The sequence below is a fragment of the Hyaena hyaena genome, unplaced genomic scaffold (assembly GCF_003009895.1).
Source record: "Hyaena hyaena isolate Hyena2069 unplaced genomic scaffold, ASM300989v1 scaffold_119, whole genome shotgun sequence".
Lineage (NCBI taxonomy): Eukaryota > Metazoa > Chordata > Mammalia > Carnivora > Hyaenidae > Hyaena > Hyaena hyaena.
Window position 1 is genome coordinate 2,463,240 of NW_024080750.1, and position 25,136 is coordinate 2,488,375.

At 49.8% G+C, this 25,136-nt stretch overlaps 1 long non-coding RNA gene across 1 annotated transcript in view; it reads right to left on the reverse strand.

The window, feature by feature from the left end:
- Positions 1-1,062: 1,062 nt before the first annotated feature.
- LOC120234848 overlaps positions 1,063-25,136 on the reverse strand; it is a 35,065-nt gene continuing 10,991 nt past the window's right edge. The window contains exons 2-3 of the long non-coding RNA XR_005529218.1: positions 8,961-9,071; positions 1,063-1,121 (exon numbers count right to left, since the gene is read on the reverse strand). This is a non-coding gene — a long non-coding RNA (uncharacterized LOC120234848). The remainder of the gene's footprint in view (positions 1,122-8,960; positions 9,072-25,136) is intronic.

The following is a 25,136-nucleotide window of genomic DNA, read 5'->3' on the forward strand; positions in this document are numbered from 1 at the left end:
AACTGCTATAAATTTATCCAAAAAATTGAATACTGTTAGATTAGATTTGTTCTTCATTATTTTTTGGTGCTCTTATAAATCTTTATGTTAGCTATATGTTCAGTTCTTATTTCCTTGTGTATAGAAGCTTCATTGTTTTTTTTAATGTTTATTTTTTTTTAAGAGAGAGAGAGAGAGACAGAGCATGAACAGGGGAGGGACAGAGAGAGAGAGGGGACACAGGATCCGAAGCAGGCTCCAGGCTTTGAGCTGTCAGCACAGAGCCCTACGTGGGACTTGAACTCACAAACCATGAGATCATGACCTGAGCCAAAGTCGGACAGTCACTTAACTTACTGAGCCACCCAGGCACCCTGGAGAATCCGTGACAAAAAGGTTTCACTTGAATCTAATTAAGTCGGCAAACTCAACTTCCAGTTTACAGGAAATAGAGGGAATGAATTATTTAAAAAAATTTTTTTTAACATTTATTTATTTTTGAGAGAAACAGCGTGAGCAGGGGAGGGGCAGTGAGAGAGGGAGACACAGAATCTGAAGCAGGCTCCAGACTCTGAGCTGTCAGCACAGAGCCGGATGGGGCTTGAACTCATGAATGGTGAGATCATGACCTGAGCCAAAGTTAGACACTTAACCTGCTGAGCCGCCCAAGAACCCCAAGGGAATAAATTACAGAGACCACCAGGGAACAAGACAAACACAGCGCAGCACATTGTGAGTGTCTCTGGCCAGGTGTGGGGGACATGGGGTGGGAGACCGTTCTAGATGAGCGACTCAGGACACATAACCAACAAATGCAATGCATGAATTCTGATTTGATGTGGATGATGTGTATGTGTAGGGGAGGTGAGGGTCAGATACGTTTTTGATGTACTTTTTAGAGTCTTGACAGAGACCTGAATACAGCTTTCTAAAGGAGGCTCCCCAGGCGTGGGGATAAGGACAGTGTGCGGCCACCCATTTGCAAATTAGCTGCTAATAAGACACTTGAAAATTTACAAAATCATAGGAAATAAAATCAGGGGGTGAATGACATAGGATAGGAGAACTTACCTTTTATTTTCGACCTTTGTGTGCCCTTGGATTTGATGTATTTGGATCATAGGTATATCTCCCTTTTGTACCTGAAAAACAATTATTTCATTAAAACTAAGACCGGGGCACCTGGGGGGCTCAGTGGTTAAGTGTCTGGTTCTGGGTTTCGGCTCAGGTCATGATCTCGTGGTTCATGGGTTCGAGCCCTGCGTCAGGCTCTGTGCTGACTGCTCAGAGCCTGGAGCCTGTTTCAGATTCTGTGTCTCCCTCTCTCTCTGACCCTCCCCTGCTCACACTGTTTCTCTCTCTCAGAAATAAATAAAACATTTTTAAAAATTAAAAATAAATAAATAAAATAAAGCTAAGACTAAAGAGACCGACCACAAGGGCATAAGAGCCCATCAGAAATGGCCTCAGCACATGTCCTGGGGATATGCAGACTCAGGCTTGCTCCCACCTTCGGTGGAGGGAGAGGTGTGGCGGGAAGATGCTCCTTTGTGCTTCTGGGTCTCCCCCTTAGATCCCAGCTTCCCTGAGCACAGAGAAGGTCTCTTCTTCCTTATTTTCATAAGGACTCACTTCGTATCAGACCCTGTGCTTAAAGGGACCCAGGGTTGGGGCGCCTGGAGGGCTCAGTCGGTGAAGCGTCCGACTTCGGCTCAGGTCATGATCTCACGGTTCGTGGATTCGAGCCCAGCGTCGGGCTCTGTGCTGACAGCTCAGAGCCTGGAGCCTGCTTCGGATTCTGTGTCTCCCTCTCTCTCTGCCCCTCCCCCACTCGTGCTCTGTCTCAAAAGTAAATTAAACAAAAAAAAAAAAACAAAGCAAAACAAAACAAACAAAAAGAAAGGGACCCGGGCTTGGCCTGTCGAGGTACAATTGGAGAGTACTGGGTAACTGTCGGCACAGACTGCGTCCTCAGTGCAGGTAAATGGGCTACTTGCCAGCTGCAGGGCTCCGATCCAGCTCTTTCCTGGCTGACCCCGCCCACTGCTGGTCCCGTCACCCACAGGGAAGCACCTCCTGCCCAGGACAGCATCTGCTTTCCCCAAATCTTTGAGATTAAAAAAAAAAAAAAGATAAAACATTAACCTATACACAACTTAAGAGAAAGTCTTTAGCTTTGAGGCAGCTTTTAGGAGAAAAATGATTATTAATGAGTGAGGGGCCGAGGCTGCCTCTTGGAATGGAGTTTCCAGCGGCACCTTGGCCTCAGGCACTGAGTCTGTCAAATGGGTGGGGGGGGGGGGGGGTTTGAAGACAGCAGGGTCACCGAGTTGGTGAGAGCAGTAAGAGTGACACTTGCTACGTGGGAGGCGGGCACGGCCCTGGCGGGTGCTTGTCCATCNAAACATTAACCTATACACAACTTAAGAGAAAGTCTTTAGCTTTGAGGCAGCTTTTAGGAGAAAAATGATTATTAATGAGTGAGGGGCCGAGGCTGGAGAATAGAACTGATGTTCTCACCGAACCATTGCGAGCGGGGGGGGGGGGGGGGGGGGGGGGGGGGGGGGGGGGAGTTTGAAGACAGCAGGGTCACCGAGTTGGTGAGAGCAGTAAGAGTGACACTTGCTACGTGGGAGGCGGGCACGGCCCTGGCGGGTGCTTGTCCATCACCGTCGCTCCTGCTGAGGCTGGAGGCGACGAGAAAACTCTCCTGTCTTCTGAGGGTCTCCGGCTGAGCCTGAGCATTACACTGACATCAGGCAGATGATCAGGAGACAAACTCAAGAATTCCAGTACATTGTTCCGTGTGCCTGGGGTCTTCATGAGGGCATGAAGCCCCCGCAGAGGGACCAGAGCAGGCAGCCTTTATGCCTTTGCAATAAACGGTGGAGTCAGGGACAGATAACGAGACAGAGGTTGGAGCCAGTCACCTGCGGGAAGCGGCGGGGACAGGCTGGGCGGCGGGGCGGCAGAAGACACGCTCATGTCAGCAGGCCTGTTTGAACAAATCCATCTCCGCGCTGATTCCTAGGCTCTGGAATGTTCTCCTCTTCCTAGCACAGGGAGGGCACCTTCCTTATGGGACATTTATGGGCTGTTCTTAGGCAGAAAGGAGGAGGTCAGGGAGCCCGGCTGCCTGTGCTGATTCTCCAATGCCGTCAGCTCAAAATAAGGGCCGCGCCGAAGCAGCGGGTTTTGGGGCTGCGCGTTCCGAAGGCTGTCAAGGCCACACGTGCGAGCACAGACGCTGGTAGGGAAAGTCGTTGCCACGAAAAAAGTTTTCAACAACTTCTCACGTCCCCCCAGGACGGCGAGGACGGGAGACTCTGGGCCCCTCGGGCGCTGCTGGTGGGAATGCGCAACGGGGGCAGCCGGACAAGTTTTGAGCCTCCTCAAAAAGCCAAGCGTGGGACCAACACAGGACGCAGCAGTTCCACTTTTAGGTACAAAAAAAGAGGCATTCTGGGGCATGAGGGGGGCTCAGTCGGTGGAGCGTCTGACTTCGGCTCAGGCCATGATCTCGCAGTTCGTGGGTTCGAGCCCCATGTCGGGCTCGGTGCTGACAGCTCGGAGCCTGGAGCCTGATTCAGATTCTGTGTCTCCCTCTCTTTCTCTCTGCCCCGCCCCTGCTCATGCTCTGTCTCCCTCTCTCAAAAGAAATGAACATTTAAATAAATAAATAAATACATAAAAACAGGCATTCAAACAAAAACGTGTGCAAAAAAGTTCATAGCAGCACTACGCACAATAGGCAAAGGTGGAAACGACCCAAACGACCATCAGCAGAGGGGTAAACAAAATGTGGTGCATCCATCCAATGAAACGAAGTATGAAGACCAGCTACAGTATGGAGGGACCACAGCAACCTCACAGTGAGCCCCAGAGGCCAGCCACAAAAGAGCACTTCTGCTATCATCCCATTTATAGGAAATATCCAGAACAGGCCAATCCACAGGGTGACTGCTCAGTGGGGCCAGCATTCCATTTCAGGATGATGGAATGTTCTGGAACTAGACAGAGGTGGCGGTTGCACCACATTGTGAATGTATTACACGCCACAGAATCATGGTGGGTTAACATGGTGGATTTTATGTTATAGATGCTATTTATGTTATGTGCATTTTACCTCAACATAAAGAAATGTTATCAATACAATAGCATTTATATCAATTTTATTTTTTGAAGTTTATTTATTTATTTTGAGAGAGAGAGACAGAGGAAGAGACAGAGAGGGAGAGGGAGAGAGAGAGAACTCCAAGCAGGCTCCATACTGCCAGACTCGAGGATCAAACCCACAAACCATGAAATCATGACCTGAGCTGAGACCAAGAGCCGTCCCTTTAATCAAATGAGTCACCCAGGTACCCCTATGAGTAATTTAATTTCAAAAAAATTTTTAGCGTTTATTCATTGTTTTGAGAGACAGAAACAGAGGGTGAGTGGGGGAGGAGCAGAGAGAGAGGGAGACACAGAATCTGAAGGAGCTCCAGGCTCTGAGCTGTCAGCACAGAGCCCGACGTGGGGCTTGAACCCACAAATTGTGACTTCATGACCTGAGTTGAGCCACCCAGGCGCCCCACCCCTATAGCAATTTAAAAATGTGCAGAAGGGGCGCCTGGGTGGCTCAGTCAGTTAAGCGTCCGACTTCGGCTCAGGTCATGATCTCATGGTTCGTGGGTTCGAGCCCCACATCAGGCTCTGTGCAGACAGCTCAGAGCCTGGAGCCTGCTTCGGATTCTGTGTCTCCCTCTCTCTCTGACCCTCCCCTGCTCATGCTGTCTGTCCCTCTCAGAAATAAATAAAAACATTAAAAAAAAAACGTGCAGAAGAAGCATCAGTATCCCTGCAGGAAACACAAGAATAAAGACATGAAGGGGAAGAAAACTCCCAATTCGGACAGTTTGCAGCGGGAAGGCTGGGCTAGTGGGGTCAGGTGTGAAGCTCGCGGGGTTTCCGTGGTGGCCTCTGTCGTGAGCTGCGAGCTGAGCGCGGCACGTCACGCTACGCGCCGCTCTCTCTTCTTGCTTCACGCCTGAAATATTCCACATGTGAAATCCTTCTGGAGTGAAGTGGGTCAGCCTTTTCCTTCCTCATCCTGGTGCCTGTGATCATCTCTTTTCTTCCTACCGTTTTAGGGAGATTTTACGTCACGCATTTACAAATCTGCCAAATCTACCCTTTCTTTGGGACTAATGAAAAAGTGTCTTTTCTCTTTTTTTTATGTCTTTCAATATTACTATTTCAAGTAGCCAATTCTCCACTGGTGTGAAAGGACACTTTTACCATTTACCAAACCCCCCATGGCGTTGTCTGCTTCTCCCTTTTTACTAGTAACCACATTATATTCCTTCTGATCAAACATTGGAATAACCAGTATTATTACCAAAAGGACATATGTTTGTAGTAAACATAGTTGAAAGAACACAGCAAGGGGGCAGTTTCCTGCGGCCTGAGTGAGCCCGTCTCCTGGGGCCCTGGGTTCGGGTTTAGGGGACGATTAGGTGGTTCTGACTCCTTCACTGGAGAAGAGGGCCTTTCGGAAAGCTGTGTCCCCCAGTCTGAAGGCCACATCCCTTCCTCCCTTCACCCAGTCCACTGGGACTCCGGCACACAGTCAGGGGACTTGGTTTGGGTCAGAGCAGCGAAAGGCTGCGCCGACCCGGGGGATTGGCCCCCATGCTGCCCAGAGCTGATCAAGAGCACAGGGATTCAAATCCCATCTCAGCCCTTCAGGCCTCAGTTTCCCCACATCTAGAAAGGAAATGACGTTCTCAAGCTCTTGGGGTTTGGGGGAGGGAGGCGTGAAAAGCAATGTCATGCAAAGCCCTTGGGGAGCATCCAAAGGGGAAGAAACCGTGACCTTAAAGAGGGACTCACTTTGTGGGGGAGCTCAGAGCCCACCTTTCTGGGGCCCTGGCCCTGCAGACTAACCCTCAGGGTGGTCTGAGACACATCTGTCACCTTCTCAACCCGGCCCTCCCCAGCCACTCGGGGCCACGAGGTCTCTCACCCCGTGATTCCCTATCTCCTCTCTTGTGCATGCAATCATTCCACAAATATTTATGGAGCATGTAGTACGTGCCCAGTGCTGTTCCAGGCATTGGGGACTCAGCAGTGAACAGAACAGACTAAAACTCCCGTCCTGTGGAGCCCCCATTGCACTGACAGAACCTAGTAAGTAAAGAGTCAGCTACACAGTGTCAGAACCTGCGGAGAACCCAGGAGAAGAACAGGCAGGGAGAGCAGCGGGGACAGCCCTGGGCTGGCATTTCAACAGGAGGGTTTCCAGGGTCTCCCAGGGGGCATTGAGTTATTACAATTTTCAGTATTTCCTTTATTTGTCACTGTTGTTATTTATCGCGTGTTGGTCGGTGTCAACGCCCACCCCCCCACTGGCGTCCAGGACAGCGTCAGAGCCCCCGGGGCTGGGGCTCTGTTCAGTGGCCCTGGGATTGGGATTACCGCAGTCCCTAGACCGTCAGGCACTCAGTGCTTATTCCTACAAGGGCAAGGGAAAGGCCACCCTTCTAGCAATGGTCAGATCTTGAAAAACAATTAGGTTAAAGTGGAAAAATTCAGAACTGGCTGATAGCCCTTCGGGAGAATTTCATTCAAATGCCCTCCAGGGTTTTGCCCACTGCCTGCAGCTTCCCAGTTTTAGTTTCGCCTTAAGGAAAAGCTGGGAAATACAAGTGGACCAAGGAAGAGGAATGCTAGGTGCCCAGATTACAGCAAAGGTGGCAATTTAACTACAAACGCATGCGATGCAGGTTCACGGTGTTAGTTACAGCCTGTGTGAATATCTTCATCCCCCAAGCGACGGGGATGCCTGATGTCAGGATGATGATGTCACGGGCATAGGTACATTTTTCTAGGGGGAAGGGTCAGTGTCAGCGCACTCATACGATTTATCAGGGTGTTTTGGAGAGTGGGGTGAAGCTAATACTTGCCCTTGTTCATGAGACGCCAACCAGGGGACTCCTGGGAAACTTGTCCAGTGGGAGTGGGGGTGGGAGGGAAGATTTTGGCCCCAGAGGACATTCGGCGAGGTCTGGAGACATTTGTGGTTGTCACAGCGTGCGGGGGTGGGGGTGTTATGGACAATTAGTGGGGAGAGTCCAGCGACACTGCCAAACATTCTACGCGCAGCCCCGCATGTCAGCCGTGCCCAGGCTCGGAAACCCTGACCTGGTCTGACCTCTCGCCTGGTTCAGAATGGGATTGGAGTTCACTTCTCAGGCTTTTTTGGGAAGGGTCTGGCTGAAATTTTATTTATTTATTTATTTTTAACGTTTATTTATTTTTGAGAGACAGAGAGAGACGGAGCACAAGCAGAGGAGGAGCAGAGAGAGAGGGAGACACAGAATCCGAAGCAGGCTCCAGGCTCTGAGCTGTCAGCAGAGCACGATGCGGGGCTCGAACTCCCAAACTGTGAGATCATGACCTGAGCCGAAGTCGGATGCTTAACTGACTGAGCCCCCCAGGCGCCTCTGGGTAAAATTTTAATCGTAACTTTAATTTCCTTCTGCTGCTGCCTAGCCCTGGAAAAACAACAAGAAACAAGAAACAACAAACTAACCAAAAAACCATCTAACTTGACCCGGGAAACCCCTGAGTTGGTTACAACAGCGTCCACTTAGATGGAACCCGACAGGGCTAAGCCCTCCGCACCCCCCCAACCCACCCCTCCTGACCACCCCCCCCCCAAGATCGCCACCTTCTAGTATGTTTCAATGCTGTGTGTTTTTAAAGTGACTGAGTCATACCTGAATACAATCTTTTTTGTTATAGCTGAAGAGGTAACAGAGTCAACGAATTTGCATTTCTGGGCCCTCAACGCCGCTGCCGCCACAGTTACATGAATATCAATACGCCAACCCTTGCTTTGTTCTCTGCACTCAGCCCAGGACGTCTTCCCTGGGCCTCTGTATTTTTAGCCCCGGGGCGGCCTTCCATTGTGTGCATATACCCTGATGTTCGGTCATTAGCCCCTTCCCCCTAATGGACCTTAGGTTATTCCAGTTTTTCCTGTTATTACCGAGGGAGATGAAAGGAGCACCCTGGCCCACACCTGCTGGCCCAGAGCTCGGGCACGGAGTCACCGGGTCTGCTCAGCATCTAGACCGCATTTAAAAACTCTCCACGGTGGTTGAAGTTTTAATACCAGAGCTGTATATTACCTTAGTCTACACAAATGCGTGCGTACGTGGGTTAGATTCCCCGCCCCCCCCCCGGGAGTAAAAGGCAGACCAGGCAGAAGGCATTCCTTACTGTCTGTTACTATTAAGAAGAGACACTATTTTATCAGAGCCAAAACCTCCCGTCTGATTGGACGGCGATAACTTTGTGAGGGCCAAGCCTAAGGTATGGTAATTACAGGAAAAAATCCTGTTTGCTGGGGACACTGGGGTCAGGCCCCAGCCCGGGACATAAACCGTACCTGAGAGAGCCCAGGGTGGGGGCACTGTCTCCTATTTCCTGTGTCTGCCCGGCTGTGGAGGGTGGACGGCTGTCAGAGCCTGCTCAGGTGGGGGATGGAGACAGAGATGAGTGGGGATGAGTGGGGTGCTGCTCACCAATAGCTGGGTGCTCCCAGGGAGGCCGCTGGTGGGGGTGGGACACCTCTTGTGGGCTATGGAGTGTCGTCGGGGCTGAGGGAGTGGACCCTCCCCGAACTTTGGGGTGGCACATTGAGGCTGGGGGACTCTCTTTAAGGGGAGAGCTGCCCAGGGTACAGTTACACCCTTTTTTTTTTTTTTTAATTTATTTCTGATAGAGAGAGACAGCATGAGCAGGGGAGGGGCAGAGAGAGAGGGAGATCTAGAATCTGAAGACAGGCTCCAGGCTCCGAGCTGTCAGCACAGAGCCTGACACGGGGCTCGAACCCATAAACCACAAGATCATGCCCTGAGCCGAAGTCGGACGCTTAACTGACTGAGCCGCCCAGGTGCCCCAGTTACACCCTTTTTTTGAACACTTACCAGGCAGCAGGTTACACATTTGCATGTAAACGACAAGCAGGAGAGCTCTCCTGGGCACCCCGGTCCTGTAGATGACACAGACCCGGCTTGCACTCCCGTGGGGCTCCTGATCTAACAAGAAGATGGATTTAATATAAACATCACACAAATATGTAGTCACAAAGTGTGGCGTGGGGGTGGGTGCAGGGGACTGCTCACTTCCAGCAGGAAGAATAGCACTTGACCTACGATACACCTTTCATTGGACACATTCTGCCCTCTCAGACCTGTAAGCAGGTTAACCCGCCAAACCTCTCTGCACCTTCCCCCTTTCACCCACAGAGTAGAAATAAGAACCATAGCTTCACTGTACTGAGCTGTGCCCGTGTAATTTATCATCTACAGAAGAACACTTTTGAGAAACATAAAAAGCCGTTATTGATAATGAAGTCAGAAGGGTAGGCATGAACCACGTGTACTGCAGGCAAACGGGGTACCTGGCTCCCCATTCATGTGGACACACAGTGTGCACCCAGCCGAAGCCACTGGATACACGCCTTCATCCTCGGAGCAAGAAGTATTGTCCTGATTTTACAGACGCTGAAATGGAGCGTCACCCAGAGAATTCACCTGCCCATATTCTCCCTGGAAAGTGGGCGGAAGAGCCAAGATTTTTATGCAGCACCTTTGGACTCGCGGAGTCCAAGAAGGGAATTATTATACTCTACTGACATTAGGTAGAAATAACTCGCCTTTAGGGTTGTTTAATTGCTGAAAGGTAATCCAGCTGTCCGGCCTGTAGGAGGCGCTTCAAACAATGAGAACTATTATTAGCTTTAATAGTGAGAACCACAACCCCCGTAATCTTTTTGTTAAGCAATCCTGGGATGGGGCAGAAGTCACCACACCACTTTTCCAGGAAATACCTGCTCCCAGGAGATAAGATTATGCATCAGCTCTCGCTTCAAAACCCCACCTCCCTGGCCCACCATTCCAATGCTCTTATGTCAGAAACGCTGCCCCGGTCCCGCCTGGTCCTTGCTTTGCAAGACCCACTTGCAAATCCCCCAACCAGGGCCCTAAAACCCTATAAATACCATCCCTAATTTCCCTAATTTGAGACTCCGTGGAAGCGGTGTTGTCCTTTACTGCAGGAGGTCTAATGAACCCAGTTTTGCTTGATCAACAGGTTTTTCTGGTGGAATTGAAATCTAGGAAAGCATTTAGAAATGTTTTTTTTTGTTATTTCACTGAACATAAATCACTAGATGTGGCAGACATGATAATGCCCCCTCCCCAAAAGACATTCGCATCCAAATCCGTGGAACCTTGAATAAAGATACTTTGCAGATGTGAGTAAGTTAAGGGTTTTGAGATGGGGAGATCCCCGCGGATTATCCATCATGGTGTCATCACCAGGATTCTTACAGGAGGAGATCAGAGTCAGTATTAGACGGTGTGAAGGAGGCAGAGGCCAGTGACTTTAAAGTTGGAGGCAGGGACCCTGAGCCAAGGATGTAGGCAGCAGCTAGAAGCTAGAAAGGTCACGGAAAGGCATCTTCCTCTAAAGCTTCTAGAACGAGCCCTGCCAACTCATTTTATTTTATTTTATTTTTATTATTTTTTAAACTTTTTGTTTGTTTTTAAAATTTTTTTAATATTTATTTTTGAGAGAGACATAGAGACAGAGCATGAGCAAGGGAGGGGGAGGGGCAGAGAGAGGGAGACCCAGATTCTGAAGCAGGCTCCAGGCTCTGAGCTGTCAGCACACAGCCGGATGTGGGGCTCCAGCCCACAAGCCTTGAGATCATGACCTGAGCGGAAGTCGGATGCCTACCCAACTGACCCTCCCACCCCCCCGGCGCCCCCTCACCTGCCGCCTCAGAAATTCTATTTCATTCTATACGTCTTCATCTGTTTCCACCACTGCTTATTTTGAGGCTGAGCCTTCAGTGTCTCCCTCCTTTGTAGCATGAAAAGGCGTTCCAGGACCATCTCGCTCCCAGCCCTGGGACCATCCGGGTCTTCTTGATGGAGTCCTGGTTCCTCTTAGTGCAGAACAGAATTTAGAAACCAAGATCCGGTTGCTAGATGTGCCCATGACCGTCGCTGGGCTGAGGCCTTCTCAGGGTACAAAGGTAGGAAATGCGTGCGTGTGCGTGAACATTTACGTCTGTATTTATTTCTGCATCTGTACTGAAAGCCACGAGTTCGTATCAATTCTTTTACACTTCTTTTTAAAAAAATATGTATTTATTTATTTTTGAAAGAGAGAGAGGGGAAAGGGCAGAGAGAGAGGGAGAGAGAATCCTAAGCAGGCTCCATGAGGTCAGCAAAGAGCCCGAAGTAGGGCCCGAAACTGTGAGACCATGACCTGAGCCAAAATCAAGAGCCAGACGCTCAACTGACTGAGCCACCCAAGGGCCCCGGCCCTTTTCCAATTCTAGGTCTGTTCCCTAGGATTCTTTGTAGCAATTCCCTTCTTCCATATTTGAACCTCTTTTCCTTTTTTTTTTTTTTCTAGGAGAGAGAGAGAGAGACAGCGTGAGCAGGGGAGGGTCAGAGAGAGAGGGAGTCACAGACTGAAACAGGCTCCAGGCTCTGAGCTGGCAGTCAGCACAGAGCCCGACGCGGGGCTCGAACCCACGAACCGCGAGATCATGACCTAAGCAAAAGTTGGACGCTTAACCGACTGAGCTACCCAGGCGCCCCTGAACCTCTTTTCCTTAATCATAAGAAACGTGGGTCCCGTGATTCTCAGCGTATTTACTTATTTTCCCAGTCCCCTGTGTGCAGTGAACCTCCTGAACGACCGGACCCGGTCTCTCAAGCCCCTTCCTTAGGTGGACACCAACCCCGGCCAGGCTGCCTCCCCACCCTGTCCCACGACATCACAGGAGAGCTCTGTCCAACCTCGTGTGTTCTGTGTCTTTAGTCCCATTTGGTGTGATGACACTTGATGTAGGATATTTGAGTCCATGTTCATCAGTGATATTGGGCATGGTTTTTAGTTCTTACAGTGTCTTCTCTGGTATCGAATCCAGCGAATGAGATGGGCACTTTTTGTTCATTTTTTTATCCTCTGGAGCCATACAGGGATCATTTAGGTTTTGGTAGAACTTTCCTGGGGAATCATCGGGGTCCTGTGGAGTCTCCACTGGCTGGATGCTAAGCTCCGGGTACAGGTGGATACAGTAACGGATAAGGTGATAGACACAGTGATGAAATGGAGACAGGTCTACTGTAGTCCTCGTAGGTGACGTTGGAAGGTTCTATTTTCCCAGAAAACTGTCCGTTTCCTCTAAATTTTCACATGTGTTGGTATAAGTCTGTCTCACAGTGTTCTCTTATTTTTAAACCTCTATAGCATCTGTATTGCTCCTCTTTTCATGCCTAAAGTTTCTGTTTTCTTTTTAAAAATACATAGTATCATTGAGATTTTATCGATTTGTGTGCTTTTTAAAGACTGTTCATTTATTTTGAGAGAAAGAGAGAGTGTGTGTGTGTAAGATCTGGGGAGAGGGACACAGAGAGAGAGAGGGAGAGAATCTTATTTTTTTTTTAATGTTTATTTATTTTTGAAAGAGAGGGAGACAGAGTGTAAGCAGGGGAGGGGCAGAGAGAGAGGGAGACACAGAATCTGAAGCAGCTCCAGGCTCTGAGCTGTCAGCACAGAGCCCGACATAAGGCTTGAACTCACAGACTGTGAGATCATGACCTGGGCTGAAGTTGGACACTCAACCGACTGAGCCCCCCAGGCGCCCTGAGAGAGAGACTCTCAAGTAGGCTCCAGGCTCAGCACAGAGCCCAACGTGGGGCTTAGTCCCACAATGCTGGGGTCATGACCTGAGCCGACATCAAGAGTCAGGCACTTAACTAACTCAGCCACCCAGGTGCCCCTATCTATTTGTCTTTATTTTTGAAGAGTCAACTTTTGGTGTGTTGATATTGTGAATTGATTCTAATTAATTTTTATTATTTTTTCATTCTCTTCCTCCCATTGGTTTACTCTGAGGTTCTTCCTCTAATTTATTGACTAGACAGACACACCACCTCAGCTGCACCCACCAGGATAATGAGGTGGGTTTTCATTGTCATTCAGGTGTAATATTTTCTCATCAACATTGCGATTTCCTTCCTAACTCATGAATTATTTGGAGGTTTGTCTTCAACATTTCCAAACATACAGGAGGTTTGGCTTTTATATATATATATCCACACACACACATATATATGTACATATATATAGCGTTGCATATAAACATAATAAAATTTATTTTTTATTTATTTAAAAAATTTTTTTTAAAACATAATAAAATTTGAAGGCCAAGGACAAAGGGAACAATGTGTTCCTACCAAAGCTCAGGTGTACATTTCTGTTCTCATTTACACCAAGGAAAATGTTGTAAATGTGTGCAGCATGTGCATTTCAACTTGACCTCTAGTCTGTGGGGTGGCCAAAACTGAAGCCTCAATGTCTGGGCCGTATGGACACCTCAGCTGGCCCACAGCCATCCGCATGGTCTGAGGCGGGCATGAGGTATATACCACGGGGACCAGAAAGAAAGCGCAAATTCATCGTCCACTGAAAATCTTTCTCCCACGTCTCTCCGGTCTGCTCTCTGCGAAAGGATTCCTGTGGTTACTGCTCCCCAGGCGTAGTCAGAAATGCTTCCGAGGACACACGGAATCAATGGTAGAGACAAGCATGGACTTTCCTGTCTACAGGGTTGAGGATGATGTTAGGCGAGGCTGTGACACGGGGTAGCCCGGCAGCCGAACGCTTGGGGGATCAACGGTGGTTTGGGACCTACCTCTGTTGGGGGTTCCAGCCCAAAGAGCCTCAGGTGGCACCTGCCCCCTCGGCCCTCTTCCGCCCTGTCCCCAGAGTCCCCCAGGACTCCTAGGGTGGATTCAGGTTCCCCATTAAAGGATGGGGCCGCCATCACCCCTCAGGGAACTGGGGTATTTCCAGCAAGGGATGCCCCCATTCCTTTTCCCAGGGGTATCCTGTTGAGGGGGTAGGAAGCATTCACACTTCATCCCTTCTTAACTTTGGAGGCTTCCTTCGTGTGGTTCCTAAAGCAGGTAGGGGCTGGGTGAGAGGAGTGGAGGAAATGACTTTATTTGGGCACTGAGTTTGCGTCAAGGCACTGAGGCAGGAGCATCAGGCCCACCGTTTTCTAATTTCATTTTTCAAGAAGCAATGAGTGAAGGTAATTGATTCCATCAGAGAGAAGATCTCCATAAACTGAGACAACATGTCCCTCCTCAACAGCTCTTTAGACCCACCCCCCGGGAGCTCAAAGCCTCTTCTAAGCTGTGTACTTCAGTGAACACGCGCCCAGTCTCTAGAGTTGAGCAGAGATGGGTTCCTTTTCGGACCCCACCACTCACTGGTCTTGTGCACATCATGACGTCTCCCTGAGCCTCCGCTTTCTCATCAGTAAAATGGGAATAAACCTATTCGCAAGGCTGCTGGGAAGATTTAACAGAATAATAAAGTTGTAAGGTGTCTTGTTCAGGGCACCTGGGTGGCTCAGTTGGTTGAGCATCTGACTTTGGCTCAGGTCATGATCTCGTGGTTCATGGGTTCGAGCCCTGCATCGGGCTCTGTGCTGATGGCTCGGAACCTGGAACCTGCCTCGGATTCTCTGTCTCCCTCTGTCTCTGACCTTCCCCTGCTTGTGTTCGCTCTCTCTTTCAAAAATAAAAGTAAACATTAAAATTTTTTTTATAAAGTGCCTTGTGCCATGAGCCCTCTAAGAAAAAGGGTCAGAATTAGACAGAGGGTCGGTCACAACCCCAGCCACACAGTTTGCTGGGATGGAGCAGCCAGTAAAACCACAGAGTGCCCTGGGCTGCCCCTCCCCCCGCTGCATCTCACTTTCTGTGACTTTGGGAAATGGAAAGTGACGAGTGTGGGGCAGGAACTTCACTAAATGCCAGAAATTCTGCCCAGCTGGGAGCCCGGAGCCTGGCTCAGGGGTTCTCTGGATGCCCTTCCACAGCACAAAGAAGGACTTGGCTTCCAAAGGGCCATGACGATGTCCGTCCTCACCGGCCTGGTTCCCCAGCCCCACTCTGGGCACCCACCTTCTGTCCCCGCCGCAGCGAACATGCCTGAAGCCAGGCAGCAGCAAGCCTGCGTCCTGCAGGGGCCGCCTCGAAGAGTCTTGACTTCTACCTCCCTCTCTCCCTGAGCCTGTTTCTTTGTCTCTAAAATAAGGTCACCCTAATGATCCCCAACCCCCTTCCAGTGCACAACATGCAAACCACCGAGGCATCTTATTTTCTTGTCTGAAGGCAACACTGAAGAAAGACGTTGGAATTTCACCCTCAGGAAAACCACATCCAGCATCCACAACCGGGAGAGTTCGCAAAAGCCTGTGATAACAAGACTCTTATTTCTCACTGGGCCTTTACAGGGAGACTAGAGAGTGTGGCGGCTCCCGCAATTCAGATAAGAAACCTGAGGGGCGCCTGGGGGGCTCAGTCGGTTGAGTGTCCGACTTCGGCTCAGGTCATGCTCTCACGGTTCGTGGGTTCGAGCCCCGCGTCGGGCTCTGTGCTGACAGCTCAGAGCCTGGAGCCTGTTTCAGATTCTGTGGCTCCCTCTCTCTCTGCCCCTCCCCTGCTCACGCTCTGTCTCTCTCTCAGAAATAAATAAACATTAAAAAATTAAAAAAAAAAAAAAAAGAAAGAAACATGAGTAGTGCCTGGGGGGCTCAGTCAGTGAAACAACCCACTCTTAATTTTGGCTCAGGTTATGATCTCATGGTTTGTGAGTATGAGCTCCGTGTCAGACCCTGCGCTGATAGCATGGAGCCTGCTTGAGACTCGCTCTTCCTCTCTCTCCATCCCTCCCCCTACAATTAAACATTAAAAAAAAAAAAAGAACCTGAATCCCCTCCGGTCACACAGCTGGGAATGGTAAAACTGGGACTTGAACCTAGAGCATCAGACCCCAGACTCCGGTGGGGCCATAGACTGGGGTCCAAATCTCCGTTCCAGCGCCGCAGGGGCCCTGGAGTGTCAGAGGGGAAGTGTGTGGTCCTAGGTTTGACCACAAGATGGCAAGCCGACTCAAGGGATTGCCATTAACTGGGAGCGGGGTGGGTCGTCTGCTGTCACAAATGTGTGTTGACACTCGGCTAATCCTTGACCTTCTCTCTCCAGTCCTGGATCTGGCTTTCCAGAGACTCGCAACAAACAAGAACAGAAAAGGAAATCAGGCCAGGTGGTATGTTTATTTCCAAGGGGCTTCTCGCTGTACTGAGATTAAAATTCGTGAGGTCACAGAAGACCTGGCCCCCTGCTCCCTACTCTGATGCTTTCTGAGTCAGCTTAACTGCTACCTTCGAAGAAGGGGTCACGGCTGCTCCAGGAACCCTTCCTTCCTGTCCTTTGATGGCCCCAGGATTCGGAGAGTGACGCCACACCTGGTCTGTGTGTGCTGCTGAAATTAACCCCTGGAGGCCGATAACATAACACCTGCAACTCTTGTTTGAGAGCCTGATTTCATTCATTCATTCATTCCATTGTTCATTAAATCATCAGTATTGATCCAGCTCATACTAAGTGTCAAACACTTGCAATACCAGTAATAGTGATGTCACAGGGCATCAAAAATACACCACAGCCGGCCTTCTATTGCCTCAGAGAACTTCAAGGCATCCCAAATAATAATGGCAATAATGATGTAAAGGGAACAGAATTAGCCAAGGATATGTTTAAAATTCCAGAAGGTGCGGGGCGCCTGGGTGGCTTAGTCGGTTAAGCGTACGACTTTCGCTTGGGTCATGATCTCGCGGTTCGCGGGTTCGGGCCCCGCGTTGGGCTCTGTGCTGACTGCCAGCTCAGAGCCTGGAGCCTGTTTCAGTCTGTGACTCCCTCTCTCTCTGACCCTCCCCTGCTCAAGCTGTCTCTCTCTCTCTCTCTCCCCTAGAAATAAATAAAACATTTAAAAAAAAAATTCCAGAAGGTGGCGTTATTGTGATTTCATAGGTGAAAGGCAGAAACCAATTCTGTAACAAGTCATTGGAACAAAAGACCACCATCAGGGAAAAAAAGAAAAACCTGGTTTCTATAAAACCCAGGTAAGTATCTTTTTATGTGAGCAAAGTATAGTTTTATTAATCAAGTCTCTGCTTTGATTATTTCATTTATTGGTGATCTACTCCAATCAGCTGGTCACATTAGTCACATATCAGGGAGATTTCTGTGTGTTTCTAGTGCTCCATAATTATTTATATTTAGATACGATCCTTACCCCGTTTCCACTGAGCTGTAACAAAGAAAGTCAAGTAAAATTGTAAAAATGGTGTGTTTCCTTACATTTGTCCATTTTTAAGAGGCAGAGACAGAGCACACGTGGGAGAGGAGCAGAGAGAGAGGGAGACACAGAGTCCAAAGCAGCTCCAGGCTCCGAGCTGTCAGCACAGAGCCCCACATGGGGTTCGAACCCACAAACAGCCAGATCACGACCTGAGCTCTTAACCAACTGAGCCACCCAAGCACCCCAAAACTGGTGCATTTCTTTATGCAAACCTGGTTTTCCTGATCTCTCCTCGGGGAAGAGAAGAGATTATGACTCTGTTTTTTGGTCTGATTGGATTTTGTTTTGTTTTCAGAGGGTGAGTCAGAGAAGGCTTCCTGGAGGAAATGACATCTAAGCCAAGACAAGGCAGAGGGCTAAGTAGATACTAAGCAGAAGTGGGGAGTAGGGCAGGGTAAGGAAGCTACCCAAGAAAGGAGCAGCAAGTACGAAGGCCAGGAAGGGGAGGAACATTCTGGGACCTGAGCACCTGCGCCTGTATCTGGGACACGGAGGGCGCCCTGGCCGGGGAGGGGGGAAGCCCTGAAGGTGAGAGAGGCAGGGAGGGGCCAGTGTAAAGTCTTCAGGAGGTCAGACTTCACCTTAGGAGCAGTAAGGAGCATGAAATAGTTTTAAGCAAAGGACTGATCTGATTCAGTTTTCATTCTAGAAAGATCTCAAGCGGCAGCAGCGTGAGAAGCCAGGGCTGCCAGCCACATAGGACATGGCTGCAGGTGGGAGCTGCTGGTGGCCTGGCGTCGGGTAGCCACGTGGGGACGAAGAAGTGGGACCTGAGGGGCATCTGCAGGGCAGGATGGCTGTGGGAGTCGGACTAGGGGGGTTTCAGGGTGAGGCCCAGGGATGCAGCCCCGGCCTCTGGGCTGAAGGGCGGGGGTCCGGTCCTGCAGGTGAGGAAACCCGGAAACGTGCGGAAGACAGTGGAAAGTTTCGCTCTGGACACATGAAGTGTGGGATGCCCGAGAGACGTTCCCTGGAGGGTGTCCGGCGGGCAGTCTGATGTGAGGAGCCCCCAGCCCCTAGATCCCGGGGGAGCCACAAGAAACCAGCCCTGCACGACCAACATTGAGAGGCTGGGCAGGTGAAGGCAGGGGAGGACCCAGGAAAGCAGGCAAGGAGTCTCTGGAAGGAGCCCCTGGTCAGCTGGGTCAAGTGCGTCTAAGCCCCATGACAGAGAACTTAAAGGCATTCGTGAGCACCTGTGGCCCGGGCAGGAGCGAGTTGGGGGCGGTGCAGGCTAAGCGGGCAGGAGGAGGGTGGGAGTTGAGGAAACAGAGGCAGTGGGTGTAGACAAGCTCGCTTCTGAAGGGAGGCAGAGAAGTGAGGATGGACGCTGGCCGGGCGCACGGAGGTCAGAGGGTTTCTGCCCTTGTTGATTTGGAAGCAGCTCTGTAGCTGCCGAGGTGCAAGGAGAGGGAGGGAGGGATGAGTCAGGAGGCGGAGAGAAAATTAAAGGCTTGAAGTCCTGGAGCAGGTTGGAAAGGGCGGGCGCGGGGCCAAGCGGACCGGCCTTATGTAAGAGCAGCTTGCGTGTTTCCTCCATAAACCAGGAGGGACCGGGGAAGGGAGCGCACGGGGAGGGGCAGGCGGGATGGCCACAGAACCGCACCCCTGGGTGCTGGAATCAGGGAGCCAGTCTCCGGGCATGATGTGGCTCGTCTCCGAGGTCTGAGGCAACTGGCGAGAGACGGGAGTCAACCTGGCCCTCGAGTGGACCCAGGCCAATGCAAATACCCTGCCCCCCCGCCCCCGCCCCCACGTTGGCAGCCCTCCCCCGCGAAGCCGAAGCCTGCACGCAGGGGGAGCTCCACCCAGCCGGAGGCCATCCAAACAGGGCTCAGGAGAAAGTTGTTACCAAGGGAATTCTTTAGCAATACATCGGGTCCTGTCTCTGCAGAGAGGAGATGAGTAATTGACAAAGGGCCCTAATCTTCTCTTAATCCTGGGCAGTGCCAAATCCCTCACACTGCCCAGCCTGCTTCCTTACGTGCTCAGGCGCCCTCTGACTTAGGGGTGGTTAAAGAAAAAAGAAAGGGAAGGGAAGTGAGGAGGTGGGAAGGAAGAAAGACGAGAAAAAGAGGAAGATTCCTTAATGGCAAGGAGCCTTTTTTTTTTTTAAGTTTATTGATTTTGAGAGGAAGGGCGCAGGCAGAGGGAGAGGGAGAGGATCCTAAGCAGGCTCTGCGCTGATAGCAGAGCTAGAACCCACCAACCGTGAGGACCATGACCTGAGCCGAAGTCAAGAGCCGGACGCTTAACCCACTGAGCCACCCAGGTGCCCCCTTCACGCCAGGAGCTTTAAGGGGAGAAGTTACTGAGGCTCCCGTCCTCCCACCTACAGCCAAGCTCTGGCCAGGCTGAGTCTCTGGTGGCTGCTCTCTGGCCCGAAGGACCCTCATCCCCAACGGGGCTCAGTTGAAGAGGCAGCGCTAGCAGAGTCCTGGCACTAAGCCTCCGTAAGTTCACGACCGCCGTCCGGGGGCACTGGAGTCAGCTGTGCACCCCGACAGCTCCAGAACTACCCTGGTTCTGCAGGTGGGGACCGAGGCTCAAAGAAGGTGAATGCCCAGGCTTGCCCGCAGTGAGCCGCAGACCCGGAATCTGCGCGTCTCCCGAGGCGAGGAGGCGGATTGGCGCGGTGGCTGCCGGAGCCCCACTAGCTGTGCCGTGTGAGAGGTGCTGCGGGGACCCACCTCACACGGTTGGTACAAGGTTTAAACAAGTTAGTGTTCACAAAGCACGCAGAAAATATAAGTGTTGTATTTTGTTTGGCCATTGTAGTTGGGGGTCATCTCCCCAGCTCCCTATCTCCATCAGCACCCCAGTATCAAGGCAGTCCAAATAAGCATATGATCTCAATAAAAGGGGTGAGCTTCCTTAGACGCTGCTTCAAGACAAATTTCTCCATTTCAAGTGGATTTCCATTCCTAACCCTCCTCTTTCCTGCAGAATTTCACAAGCTGTTGCTCTTTTTTTTTCTTTTTGGTGGTTATGGTTATTTTTTTTAATTTTTTAAAAATATTTTTTATTTATTCCTAGGAGAGAGAGAGTCAGCGTGAGCAGGGGAGGGTCAGAGAGAGAGGGAGATACAGACTCTGAAATTGGCTCCAGGCTCTGAGCTGGCAGTCAGCACAGAGCCTGACGCGGGGCTCGAACCCACGAACCACAAGATCATGACCTAAGCGAAAGTTGGACGCCCAACTGACTAAGCCACCCAGGCGCCCCCTTTTTTTTTAATTTTTATGTTTATTTTTGAGAGAGAGACAGAGCATGTGTGGGGGAGAGGCAGAGACAGAGATCCAGGCTCTGAGCTGTAAGCACTGAACCTGACATGCGGCTTGAACCCACTAAGTGTGAGATCCTGACCTGAGCCAAAGTCGGAAGTTTAATCAACTGAGCCACCCAGGTGCCCCAATTATTTTTTAATTTAATTTAATTTAATTTAATTTAATTTAATTTAATTTAATTTTGTTTTATTTTATTTTATTTTTATCTTATTTTATCTTATTTTACTTTATTTTATTTTATCTTCATCGGGCTCTGTGCTGACAGCTCAGAGTCTGGAGCCTGCTTCAGATTCTATGTCTCCCTCTCTCTCTGCCCCTCCCCTGCTTACGCTCTGTCTCTCTCTCTCTCTCAAACATAAATAAACATTAAAATTTTTTATTTTTAAATTTTATCTTAAGTAGGCTCCACACCCAACATGGGGCTTTAACTCACGACCCTGAGATCAAGAGTCACATGCTTTACCGACTGAGCCAGCCCTGCATCCCTGTTGTGGTTATTTTAATTAAAGTCATTTTGGAACAAAGCAAGAACTATTTGAAGATGCTCTTTGAACAAATCATGACTTCCTAAACAGAAAAAAATAATAAAAGGTATTAGCCACATTTCTAGGTCACCACTAGGGCAATTTCACCGAACAACCAAAACTGTCTTTTTAGCTGCACGTGAATAAAATGAGGACCAAAGGTGAGTGGTTTGCCTCAATCAGTATAATTTCATTCTCTTTGTTGGCTTTCACCCCTACTGCCATCCTTACCGCAAAAACCTTTGAAAGATTTTGTTCTTCTAATAACTTAACGGCTTTAATACACTTAAAGGAAAAGAAGAGCATCCAAAATGAAAAAAATAAAAAATAAAAACATGTTTCTTTTCTACAACTACACTCAGCTTACACCAGATAGATGGGAGTGTGGGGGTTCCCACACCAACCCATTCTCCAACCCCCTGGACATCAGTAGGGTGCTCCACAATCCAATTCTGTTATGATACTCACTCCTAGAGTTAGTGCAGACCCCACGGGTTGAAGGCTCAGCCCTGTAAGTCTGCCCCCCGCTTCAGATGCTGGGAGTATCTCTGACCAAGTAGTTATAAACTGGGGTCCCATGACCCACTCACTGGCTTCCATAATTTGCCAGAAAGCTCAAGGAACTCAGGAAACTAGTGCAGTTACTAGATTACTAGTTTATTATGAAGGATACAACTCTGAAATAGCCAGATAGCAAAGATATCTAGGGCCGAGTACGGGGGAAAGGGCACAGGCCTTCGGGGTTCTCTCCAGCACCGTCCAACTGCTCACCGGCCTGGAAGCTCCCAGAAGCCTGCCGTTCAGGGCTTGTAATAGAGGCTCCGTTACATAGACATGACTGAGTAAATCACCGGCCAGTAGTGATTAACTCAACTTCCAGCCCCTCTCTGCTCCCTAAACGTCCATGGATGGGGCTGAAAGTAGCCCCCCCCCAAGCGTGAGGTTGGTTCCCCTGGCAACCAGCATCCCTCTGAGGCTACCCAGGAGCCCCAGCCTCCAGTCATCTCATTAGCATACAAAAAGTCACATCACTTTGGACATTCCAAGGATTTCCCGAGCTCTGAGCCTGGAATTAGGGGTAGAGACCAAATGCATATTTATTATGTCACAGCATCTCAAAATGAATGAGGAGGTATTTGGAAGTGCTGTTTATGTACCTGGAACTCTCTGGGTGGGAGGGCAGACTGGGGTCCCCTCTGTTTGTCAGCTCCGCACGACCCAAGCTGAGCCCAGCAGAGCCCTTCGCTGGGAGTTTTCAGGCATGATTGGGTCAATTTCTAAGACAACCAAGTATCGTTTACTGAGGGGCCAGGTCACTGTCACTCAGAATGAGAGGCCAGGTCACTGTCACTCAGAATGGCAGTTCTGACCATGGGAGTCCCAGCCTCCAAGTTCTCATCCTGGCTGAATCATCTCTCGGCGTGATTCCGCCCTGGTGGCCAGGTGAAAGTTGACTGGCAGTTGCCAAGAGGGCCCTCCATCTTCACCTCTAAGCCAAGAGCTACAGCTCCATTTATTAACAGTCTGCTTTTGAGTTTTGCCAAAAGCCCAGCAAATACTAAGGAAGCTGACTTTTAATTTGCCTTTGCCTCTTGACCTAAATTGAGACTCAGTCACTCCTGGAATGGCATGTCCAGCATGGCCCCTGCCACTTCCCGGGAAGAAACACTTCTGCCTGAATCCATCATTCAAGTCAGCGTAGCTGTCAATCACACCATCCCATCTCAGCATCTCTCAGTATCTGGGAGAAGAGCATATGACCCAGATCTGGCCAATCATAGTGCCCCAGTTCACCAGCCACAGTGAATGGCCCAGAATTGGGACACGTGACCCAACTGAAGCCGATCAGATTCCTTGAAATTGGAGGAAAAGGAGATTTGACTTTGAGGTACAGACACGGAAAGAATGAGAGACAGACTCTTGATGCTCCTTATGGACCCGTCCTCTGTCCTTGTTGTATATAAGAATCATCTCATGAGCTTCTTAGAAAACACAGGTTCCTAGGTAAGAGTAACTGAGTCAGAGTCTCAGATGAGGAAAGAAGTGGAAATCCAGATGTTTTCATCAGCGACATGGAAAAAAAAATGATTTTTGTGTAGCCTGCCTGGGTTTACTTGGGAATTTGGAATCACTAATTTATGATACAAAGAAGCCTAGATAAAAGGTGAAGAATTCCATCAGCTGCCAGAATCGTTTTCTTTAAGGTACTAAGTATCTATACATCCCAGAATGGGCTGAGTCTCCTCCTTGGTCTCGTTTTATTTACTATTTATTGAATAATAATTTTAAAACGTTTGCATGCGGTTGATGTATGTGTGTATTTCTCATGTACACTTTGCACTGATAAGAAATAATATATCAGCTGTTTTTAATTACTCTTAGGAGACTCTGTGTCTTTGAACATCACACTGGGACGCCTCGGTGGCTCAGTCGGTTAAGAACCCGACTTCAACTCAGGGCATGATCTCTTTTTCTTTTTTTATGTTTTATTTATATCTGAGAGAGAGAGAGAGAGAAAGAGAGAGAGAGAGAGAAAGAGAGAGAGAGAGAGAAAGAGAGAGAGAGAGAGACAGCATGAACAGGGGAGGGTCAGAGAGAGAGGGAGACACGGAATCTGACACAGGCTCCGAACTAGCTGTCAGCACAGAGCCCAACGTGGGGCTCGAACCCACGAATGAGATCATGACCTGAGCCCAAGTCAGAGGCTTAACCGACAGAGCCACCCAAGAGCCCCAGGGCATGATCTCAAAGTTCAAGAGTTTGAGCCCCGCATGGGGCTCTGTGCTGACAGCTCAGAGCCTGGAGCCTGCTTTGGATTCTGTGTCTCCCTCTCTCTCTGCCCTTCCCCCACTCACACTCTGTCTCTCTCTCTCAAAAATAAACAAACATTAAAAAAATTTGTTTTGAATGTCATTTTACATAAAGGGTGGATGATATGGGGCCCAACCTTCTATTGAGGTTTTTTTCAAAAAAAAAAAAAATTTTTTTTAAGAGAGAGAGGAAGCAGAGGAGAAGGGCAGAGGGAGGGAGAGCGAATGAGAGAGAATCACCAAGCTCAGCACAGAGCCCCAGGCAGGGCTCCATCCCACAACCCCTGGATCATGACCTGAGCCAAAATCAAGAGGCAGACGCTCAACCAGCCGAGCCGTCTAGGTGCCCTTATTCAGGTTTTATGTCTCTATTGTTCTCACAGCCAGGAAAGTGAAATGGGCCTCGCCAGCGACCAGACACCACGTTTCCAATGGACATAAACAGTGCTCCGGACAGGTCTCAGATGAGGCCACACGGCCACCATAAAGACAATGAAACAGCCCTCTCTTCTCTGGCCAGTGACTGTGACTCATCTGTGTCCGTTCCAACCCTGCTTCGCTCCAATCTGGTCCTGCTTCACCTGTTAAGCAGTTGCCGAATTGCCCAGCGTTTTGGCAGTGTCTGGTCCAGAACGAGCCGACTTCTCGAATCCCTCCTTAGACTCTTACAGTACAAGCTCCACTCCCTCTTTCCTAGAATCTCCTGGCGGCTTCTGTGAGCCCTTGCAGCAGCAGTTAGAGAAGCCGCTCTTTCTTCCATTGCAGGAATGTTCCATGTCGGATCTGGTCGGTACCTTCTGCGACATAACGTGCACATGTGTGCGCACACAAGCCACTCGTTTGTACACAGTAACGGAATCACAGCTCGACCTGGCTTAAAATTTGGGAATGTCTTCTGCAGACACTCAGCAGGCATGAGCACCTGCTGTATCTCCAGCTCTCTGGGTTCCACCGTCTTCCCCACATGTGCTTCCTTCTCAGGTTGAGGGCAAGCTGGCCATCATGGTTTCAGGCGTCCCGTCTAGTCACCGGGAAGAACAGTAGCAGGGCATTTTCTTCTGTGCATCTCATTTAGGAGAAAGGAAACCTTCTCCAGGAGCAGCCCCTCAGCAGATAGCTGCCTTCTTACCTCATTGCCCAAGCCAACTGCTGGGAGGGAAATGGCCACATGACAAATTAATCCCAAATTGATTACCCCCCTCAACACACTTGTTCAGAAGGGACCTGGGTGGCTCTGTCGG